Here is a 10608-nt window from a genome sequence, read left to right as displayed (position 1 = left end):
AGAATATAGATGTAGATTTAAATGCTCCGTTTTACATCATCCGACGAGTATCACAGGACAGTCTGACTTTTTCCAGCAGAAGACACAGACAGCAAGTCAACACTCACCCTTTTTACATGGGGCTCCCAAAGCCGGATTTTGTAAATCGATTTCCCAATACCGCTTCTGGTTTGCTTGTCTTCCAACTCCGCAATCGATTTACGCTCTCATGTAAACGTATACCCGTTTTTGGAATGTGCTTTGGTTATCTTGTTCTCAAAATATTCTGCTAATATGACGGAGTGACTTATTGTGCAGTGAAGGAAAAACAGAAATATTAGAATGAGCATGAAGCTGTCTATCTCTAATAATAAAGTGAAGAGAAACGGCGATTGTGCTGACTAAATCGGAAACTGGAAGTGCTGTTTTCCAGATGCCATATTTAACTGGGCTACAACATCCGCATCATACCTTAAAGCCGGATTCACACAGGCAACAAAACTGTCGCCACAGCTGGTGGCATACTGCAGTCGCAATGCAGTTGCATGTGTGAACTAGATTTTAGTGGCGCTACTTAAGAGAGACAACTTTCGTCACGCCACGAAAAGTTGAACTTGGTTCCGCCACTTTCCTTCCACCAGTGCTCCCTGCTGGCAGTATTTCGAAACATTAGCATTATGTCGCATTTAATGTGGAATAATTGCTCCTGTGCTCCATTACATTTTATTGTGTTTTCATTTTATTACAAAAAAATGAAAACAGAAGTCGGCAGGTATACATTTGGAGCTCCTGGAACAACAAGAACAACAACCTATATTTGGTTTTTTGCAGTGTGTGTGTGTGTGTGTGTGTGTGTGTGTGTGTGTGTGTGTGCAAATTAGTGATGTATCCCACAATCTTAAAACGTTTTTGGATAAACTAGGTATGGCCTGCACCTCAGTAGGTATGGGAAGGGGAAGCTGGTTAAGCTTATAGGTGACAGTGTAGTGAGTGGTGGCGGTTGTGGTGAGATCACGAACAGAAAAATTCCTGTAGTAGTTGGTGTTAGAGCTGCGCCTTTTTTAGATTGAAGTCAAATGTAAATATCGTGTGACTAGGGCCTCCCGTCAGAGAGAGCAGTCGCCGGGTGAAAGTCTTTCGATTTGACGCCACTTCGGCGACTTGCATGTTGATGGGGATGAAATGATGATGATTAGGACAACACAATTCCCAGTCCCTGAGCGGAGAAAATCTCCGACCCAGCCAGGAATTGAACCTGGGCCCTTAGGATTGATATTCTGTTGCGCTGACCACTAAGCTACTGGGGGCGGACAGATTGAAGTCAGCTGATAGGTATACCTCCTTAAAGTAAGTCCTCTAACTAAGGGCTCATCTTCCAAGGATGTAATTTCCGAGTAGAGAAGGAATTAGCATATTTCATCAAAATATAAGAGGTATTAAAGTTAGTGAACTGCTTATAGATGTTGACTCTGAAATTGTTGGTATTTCAGAGCACCACAATTGACAGTTCAGAGGCTTTCTTTACCAGGATACAGATTAGCTGCCTGTTTCTCAAGGAGTTCCTTGCAGGGTGGGGGAGTGGCTATGTACATAAGAAACAGTATTCCATTTGAGTCCATAGACATATCACGACACTGCACTGAAAAGATATTTGAGTGTTGTGCAGGGGCAGTTGAATTTAGTGAAACTAAACTTCTAATTGTTGTTGTTTATAGGTCACCTAACTCCGACTTCAGAGCATTTCTGCTCAAGCTAGAGATGGTTCTTGATTCACTTTGTAGGAAGCACCAGAAATTACTTATATGTGGTGACTTCAATATTAATTTTGTATATGACTGTGCAAGGTAAAGGATGTTGATAGAGCTCCTAAATTCATATGATCTGATGCAGACTGTGTTTTTCTAACTAGGGTACAGGGGAACAGTAGCACAGTCTTAGACATTTTTTTTATTCATTCTTCATTACTAGATGGGCATTCGGTTAGTAAAAGTGTGAATGGGCTTTCAGACCATGATGCACAAATTTTAACACTAAAAGGCTTTTGTACTCAAACAAATGTCATATTTAATTACAAACTATGTAGGGAAGTTAATCCAACAGCAACAGAGAGTTTCTTGAACACTGTGAAGGAACAAGAGTGGCAGGATGTTTATAGTCCTGATAACGTAGATGATAAATACAATACTTTCCTTAACACATTTCTCATGCTCTTTGAGAATTGCTTTCCGTTATAATGTTCTAAGCGGGGTACAAGCAGTAATAGGCAGCCTGGGTGGCTGACTAGTGGGATAAGGGTATCATGTAGAACAAAGCAAGAATTACATCAAAATGTCAGAAATAGTGACAATCAAGCTACAGTAGCCCATTACAAACAGTATTGTAAGGTGCTTAAAAGTGTTATTAGGAAGGCAAAGAGTATGTGATATGTAAATAGAATAGCTAAGTCACAGGATAAAATTAAAACCATCAGGTCAGTTGTGAAGGAAGCACAAGGTCAGCAATATAAAGTCAGCTCATAGTAAAAATATTTATGTTACTGATAAATGAGTTATATGTACAGTATTTAACATTCATTTTTTGAGCATTGCTGGTGAATTAAACAAAAATTTAGTTTCTACTGGAAATCATACAACTTTCTTGGCAAATGCCTTTCCAAGATTGATGTCTGAAATACTCCTCTGTGATGCAGACAAGAGGGAGATTGAGTCAATAATTAAATCACTGAAGACTAAGAACTCTCATGGTTATGATGGAGTGTCTAGCAGAATATTAAAGTACTGTGCTGCACATGTTAGCCATGTATTTAGCCATATTTGTAATTTTACCTTTAGGAATGGTCAGTTTCCTGAACAATTAAAGTACTCATTAGTAAAGCTGCTTTATAAAAAGGGAGAGAGGGATAATGTAGATAATTTTAGACCTATTTCTATGCCATCAGTGTTTGCAAAACTTATTGAAAAGGCTGTGTATGTGAAGATAATTGGTTCAAAAATGGCTCTGAGCACTATGGGACTTAACATCTGTGGTCATTAGTCCCCTAGAACTTAGAACTACTTAAACCTAACTAACCTAAGGACATCACACACATCCATGCCCGAGGCAGGATTCGAACCTGCGACCGTAGCAGTCGCGCAGTTCCGGACTGCGTGCCTAGAACCGCTAGACCACCGCGGCCGGCAGATAATTGGTCATTTTATATCACACGATTTGCTATCAAATGTACAGTTCGGCTTTAGAAGTCGTTTAACAACTAAAAATGCTATATTCTCTTTTCTCTGTGAGGTACTGGATGGGTTAAACAAAAGGTTTCGAACGCTTGGCATATTTTTTGATTTAGCTAATGCGTTTGATTGTGTTGACCACAAAATATTGCTCCAGAAGTTGGACATTACAGAATATGGGGAGTAGCTCACAATTGGTTCACCTCTTACTTTAGCAACAGGCAGCAAAAGGTCATTATTCACAATGTTGAAAACAGCTGTGATGTGGCATACTGTCAAGTGGAGGGTGCCCCAGGGATCTGTGTTGGAACCACTCCTGTTCCTTATTTATATAAATGATCTGCCCTCAGCCGGCCGAAGTGGCCGTGCGGTTAAAGGCGCTGCAGTCTGGAACCGCAAGACCGCTACGGTCGCAGGTTCGAATCCTGCCTCGGGCATGGATGTTTGTGATGTCCTTAGGTTAGTTAGGTTTAACTAGTTCTAAGTTCTAGGGGACTAATGACCACAGCAGTTGAGTCCCATAGTGCTCAGAGCCATTTGAACCATTTTTTGATCTGCCCTCTAGTATTACAGGTAACTCTAAAATATTTCTGTTTGCTGATGACAGCTTGGTAGTAAAGGATGTTGTGTGCAACATTGGTTCGGTTTCAAGTAGTGCAGTACATGCCCTACGTTCATGGCTTGTAGAAAATAAACTAACACTAAATCACAGTAAAACTCAGCTTTTACAGTTTCTAACACACAATTCAATAAAACCTGACATTTTAGTTTCACAGAACGGGCACATGATTAGCGAAACTGAACAGTTCAAATTTCTAGGTGTTCAGATAGATAGTAAGGTGGTGTGGAAAGCCCACGTTCAGGATCTTGTTCAAAGACTTAATTCTGCCATTTTTACTTTTCGAACGGTATCAGAAATGAGTGATCGTTTGACACGAAAATTAGTCTACTTTGCTTATTTTCATTCGCTTATGTCGTATGATATTATATTTTTGGGTGACTCTTCCCATTCTAAAAGGATATTTTTGGCTCAGAAAAGAGCGGTTCGGGCAATAAGTGGTGTAAGTTCACGAACCTCTTGTCGACCCCTGCTCACGAGTCTGGGTATTTTGACATTGGCCTCTCAATATATATATTTCTTGCTGTCGTTTCTTGTTAACAATATTAGCTTATTCCCAAGAATAAGCAGCTTTCACTCGGTTAATACTCGGCAGAAATCAAACCTGCATTTGGATCGGACTTCCTTAACTCTTGTGAAGAAAGGTGTGCTGTATACTGCTGCATCCATTTTCAATAAGCTACCACTCGAATTCAAAAAATCTTTGCAGTAATCCACGCGCTTTCAAATCGAAACTGAAGAGTTTCCTCATGGGTCACTCCTTCTCTTCTGTCAAGGAGTTCCTTGAAAAATTAAGCTGATTCTTGTTGTATTGTTGGTTGCATTTACTTAAACTTATGGATTGACTTTTTTGGGTTCCTTAACATTTATTTTTATCTGTTATCTGTTATTACTTTTATGTTGTAATTTCATGTACTGACACGTTCCATGACCTTGGAGATTTTCTCCTCAATTTGGTCCTACGGAACTTGACGAGTAAATAAAAAAATAAATACATAACCAAAAAAGTTAGTCATATAAACTTTGTTACGTGTGGCACCAAGCATTGTATAAATTATGGATTGTATGCAGAAAATAGCTCCTGAGTGACATGTGGCAGGTGTTAAACTAGAAATTAGTTATTCAAAATGCCTATATCAACAGATACAATAATATCTTAAAGTCTTGGAGGACTGGCATGATGATATTCACATGCCAGCTGTCGGTTAGTTTGCCATTGCAGACCGCATTTTTGTCTCGAAGTGTTATTTCTTTTATAAATGTGTTCGTGGTCCCTGATTTATAGCTGTGCGAAATCTGTTTTCGAATTCAACATTCAGGTTTTGTCTTCCTTGTATTTAACTCTTGTCACAGCTCTAATACCACAACATGCGCTATAAGATTCACACCCGCTCATATGATTGCAACTAACGTCATATTAAAAGCTGCGACACAACGTAGAATTTGTGGCGTCCTATGTGAGCAGTAGCTCGGGGTGCGATTTCAGATAGCCACAAGCTGTGGTGCCACATTAGTTGCGTCTGTGAACCCAGCTTAACATGTAAACACGAGAATGAAAAAGGAAATCTCAAATTTGGTTTTCGTCTTTATGAAGACGTGTCGCATGTAGACGTAGTGACCCAGTAGGTTTTAAAACAAAAAGGAAAATTTGAAATAATCAATTATGTGAAATTTAAATAGACGTTGTTGGTACCGGTTTGAATTACCACGATCGACGGTTTAGCATCTGCATGTGCTTGTAGGCTGAATAAGGGAAATAGGCTTGACTCAGCTTTAAGTAACAATTTATTAAGAAAGCCCTGCGGGCAGAACAGACAATAATACATTGCAATCAATAACTCTTATGAAGGCGTGATGGAAGTTCAGTACGGTAAATTATTCCATATCTAACACTTGGATTCACACATTACGTCAAGGAGTAGAACGTGGAACAGAAAACCACAATCAAAGAGTAAATCACAGAACAAATGTCGCTTGTCTATAGCGTCTCTGCCGTTCAGCAGGGAAGTTTCGCGGCTCTGTACTTGCAAACACCCGCGCATGTCACGGCGCTGGATGATAACAGAAGACGCCACATCAGCCCCCATGGTGGAAGCGAACCGTCATTCCAAATAGCGTGCTGGAAAATTGACATGTCTCCCATATCTTGAGGTGCGTGGTGGTGGGTCAACTGTGGCCCCTGGCTGCGTCTGTGTTAGCGAAGACGTTGACGGAGTGATTGCTGAGTGAGGCGGAAGTTGTGGAAGGTCAGGCTTCGTTGCTTAGAGAAAGACGTATGCCGGTTTCACGCGGTCAATGGAGACTGTACTCTGTTTCCCATTGATCAAGATGTCCACGGACTTGCTTCTCTGGTTACGACATGGTGTGGGCTGGAATATGGTGGTTGGAGCGAGGGTTTAGCACCTTCCATTCGGAGCATGACGTATGTGCAGGAGGATAGGTCACGATGGACAAACGTGGTAGGAGTCCCATGTTGGTGAGGTTGCTGCGGACAGAGGCGAGCCACATGTTGTCACAGTTGGCGGAGAAATTCCGGCTGGTCACCCGTAGGATTCGGCAGAGCGTCGGTAGCCACGAATTCTCCCGGCAGGAATAATGTTTCGCTGTAAACCAATTCAGCTGAAGAAGCATCCAGGTCTGGCTTGAATGTGCTTCAGAGTCCAAGTAATTCCAGAGGAAGTGCTTTGGTCCATTCGCTGTCATGATACATTAGGGCAGCTTTTAAGGTGCGGTGCCATCACTCTATTAAACCATTGCTGGCAGGGTGATAGCTCGTCGTCCGGTGGTGAAGTGTGCCACAAAATTTTGTCAACTCTCGAAACAAATCGAATTCGAAATGACGTCCCCTGCCCATCGTAATGTGCAACAGGCAACCAAAACGTGACACCCAGTGTGTGATGAAGGTGAAAGCGATAGTTTCTACCGTAACATTGTCCACTGGTGCAGCTTCCGGCCATCGAGTATACCGATCAATCATCGTAAGTATGTAACAGTGACCATCGGATGATGACAGTGTGCTAACAATGTCAAGGTGGACATGCGTAAATCGTGCTGTCATGATTGGAAAGCTTCCTACCGGTGAGTCGACGTGGTGATTTATCTTGCTATGCTGGCATTTCACGCAGCATCTCGCTCATTCGCGGCAGTCCGTTTGCATTCCAGGCCACACGCAATGCGTTGTTACTAACCGTGTCGTAGCTCGTATGCCTGGGTGACATAAGTTGTGCAGTGAATGGAAAGCATCCTTCCGAAATTCCAGAGGTAGGAAGGGTCTCAGCTTCGATGTGGACATATCACAAATAGAGCTTTACGCCGCTCCAGGAATGTCTACCAGCTGCAGGTCCAGCGCTGATTCACCATTTGACAGAATCGCTTGTAATTCCACATCAGCTTGCTGTGCTGCAGCGAGGTTGGGGTAATCGATCATATTGGTGATGCCGCCGACTCTGGACAAACAATCTGCCACTACATTATCGATCCCAGACATATGACGTATATCAGTGGTAAACTGAGAAAAAAACATAAGCTGGTTGTGTTGTCTGGGGGAACAGTTCACGTTGTTCTGACGGTATGCATATGTTAGTGGCTTGTGATCCATAAAGATAACAAAGTCACGTGCTTCTAGTTGCGGTCTGAAGTACTTGACAGATTCGTAAATGGCCAGAAGTTCTCTGTCGTATGCGCTCCAAAGTCTTTGTGAGGTTGTCAACCTGCGTGAAAAAAAATGCGAGTGGCTGCCAGGTGTCACCACATTGTTGTTGCAACACAGCGCCGACTACGATCTGGCTAGCATCGACTACCAGTGCTCACATGGCAGTAGGATCTGGATGTGCCAGCAGGGCTGCATCGGCGATGCTTTTCTTGGCCGTTTCAAATGCGACAGTCATTTCATGAGTCCAAGTTATGGACGCCTTACCCTTGGCTTTCAGACCAGTCAGCGCTGTGACTGAAGGTTCCTGTAGCTCAGCATAGTGTGGCAAATGGCGGCGGAAAAAAATTAACGTACTGAGGAAACGCCGTAGTTCCTTGGCTGTAGCGGGCCTCGGAATGCGCGAAATGGCTTCCACCTTCTCAGGTAGTGGTAGCGACCCTGCCGCAGAAATTCTATATCCGAGAAAGTCTACTTCAGGTTGGCCAAAGACACATTTTGAGGTACTGAGCACGATTCCGTAGTGTTCCAATCGCTTAAATACTTCGGTTAGATGGTGGCGATGTTCCTCAGGCGACGACGAAAAAACCAAAATGTCGTCCAGGTATGCAAACGCAAAAGGTAAACCCTGTAGCACAGAATCTATGAAGCGCTGCCGTATCTGTGCGGCATTCCTCAGTCCAAAAGTCATGACCATGCTCTCGAATAAACCAAAAGGAGTGATGGTGACAGTCTTTGGAATGTCACTTTCGGCTACAGGTATGTGTGTGTAGGCCTTTGCACAGTCTAACACAGTGAACACTACTGAATCACTCAGTGTGTAATTGTAATCGGGCAACAAGGGTATTGTACAGGCATTCAGGGCTCTATAATCGCCGCACGGTCTCAATGCACCCTCCTTCTTTGGCACTAGATGTAATGGTGAGGACCAAGGGTTGCGGGAAGGCCGGATTACACCTTCGCGCAACATTCAGTCAAATTCTGCCTTTGCTATTTTGAGGCGATCTGGGGCTAAACGTCGCGGCCTACGAGAGGTAGGGTCCATCAGCAGTCTCAATATAATGGACGGTATCATGTCTTACCTCCTTAGGTGCCCCGGGTGGTCGCATCAGGGTTGGAAATTCTCGCAGCAGCTCCGCGTACACGCCATCCACTACCTGGATTACCTTCGCAGTATGGACAGGGCCATCTCGATGGAATCCGGAAGTTGTTAGGCCGGTGGTGTTGTCGACCAGGCGAGAGTTCCTCATGTCAGGCAGCAGGTTGTTGTTGGCGAGGAAGTCCTCTGCGATGATTGGTTCGGCGACGTGCACGACGGTAAAGTCCCACGCGAAAGCTCGCCACAACCCGAGGTCGAGTTCCAAGCGCATCATGCCGTACGTCTGTGTCCGGCTGTTATTAGCAACTGTGAGCCAAATGGGCGTAGAAGGTCGCTTCTGACGTAGCATGGTTCGAGGAAAGATTGACAAATCGGAACCAGTGTCTACTAAGTACTTCCAACTCGAATGTCGGTCACGCACAAACAGGCGCCTGGATGTAGGACAGCAACCGGAGGAGGCGCTCACTTCCGATCGCCGCTGCCGTTTGCGTAGGCGCAGGGCGTCGTACACTTACGTGCTTGCTCGCTAAACTTGCGGTGGTAACAACAGACTGCTTGTTCTGTCCCTGTCGTAGACGAAGCTGTCGATGATCGGCTGCGTGAGCGACGACAGATTCGATGTTGGCTCCTGTTGTCCGTGTTGCGACAGTGTAACAGCTCGCTGATTTGCCGTGATAACAAGTCCACTTTGTTGGCGAGAACATCATAATCCGTTCGTGAAACAGTTAACGCAGCGCAGACACACGCCGCGGTGGCGAGCTAACTATTGAGGGCGTCATTGCCTCTTGGATCCTATCGGCTAATTCGGCCACTGCATCTAAAGACGCGTCAGTCTGCGACACCAGTGAAGGCAACCGGCTGCTCCAGATCGTGCGCAGTAAGCTGTCCGGGACTGTACCTGCGTCTACTTTACTCCGCAGATGACGTAGGTACTGTGAAGGTTTCTTGTCGCCGATGTCCTCTTGGGTAAGCAGCCGCCGGATTCGTTCTTCTTGCGATGCGGACACGCGCCGAATTAGTTCTGCTTCCAATCGATCGTAGCTGTTCGTTCCCGGCGGGCTAATTATGTCTTGAACCTCAGCGGCGTACTAGTGATCTAGTTGGCTGACCACCAGCGCGAATTACGTGGCGTCGACCGTGATACCCGCGTAGGAAAAATTTGCTTCAACCTGCGCAAACCACAGGGATGGATTGTGCGGCCAGAAGGGTGGTGGTCGCACCGCTAGACGCGCCACAGACGTATTTGTCGGCTCTGGCGGATTCGCCATATCAATTTCTTGCAAGGACTTCTCGTAAATTCAGCGTGAACGCAGGTGATCCCGTCGGGGTCACCACCTAGTCGGCACCGGTTTTGATTTACCACGATCGACGGTTTAGCATCTGTGTGTACTTGTAGCATCTGTGTGTACTTGTTGGCTGAATAAACGCAGTAGGCTTGACTCAGCTTGATGTAACAATTTATTAACGAAGCCCTGAGGGTAGAACAGACAATAATACACTGCAATCAATAACTCGTGCGCAGGCGTGAGGAAAGTTCAGTACGGTAAATTATTCCATATCTAACACTTGGATTCACGCTTTACGTCGAGGAGTAGAACGTGGAACAGAAAACCACAATCAAAGAGTAAATCACAGAACAAATGTCGCATGTGTATAGCGTCTCTGGCGTTCAGCGAGGAAGTTTCGCGGCACTATACTTGTAAACACCCGCGAATGTCACTGCGGTGGACGATGACAGAAGACGCCACAGACGTGAAAGAAAAATCGCTGTATCCAGAGTCGATTAACTTGACATTTGATTTATCGACTAATCGATTAATTGCAATCAACAGCGTACATCTACTGTTCGTTCTTCAGTTTACAAACAAACGCGGTTTTAAGGCGGATTTTTAATCTAGTTGTCGCTTAGTGTTTGTGAAAGAAATAATCTGAACTGAACCGCGGAACATTCACGCTGGAAATGGTTAGTTTTATCGTAACAATACGTGTTGCATGTCTACATTTATTTACTTAGTCAATGTGATTATACACAATGCGCTAT

The sequence above is a fragment of the Schistocerca nitens genome, chromosome 10, assembly GCF_023898315.1.
Source record: "Schistocerca nitens isolate TAMUIC-IGC-003100 chromosome 10, iqSchNite1.1, whole genome shotgun sequence".
Taxonomy (NCBI): Eukaryota; Metazoa; Arthropoda; class Insecta; order Orthoptera; family Acrididae; genus Schistocerca; species Schistocerca nitens.
Note: the sequence above shows the minus strand (reverse complement) of the source record.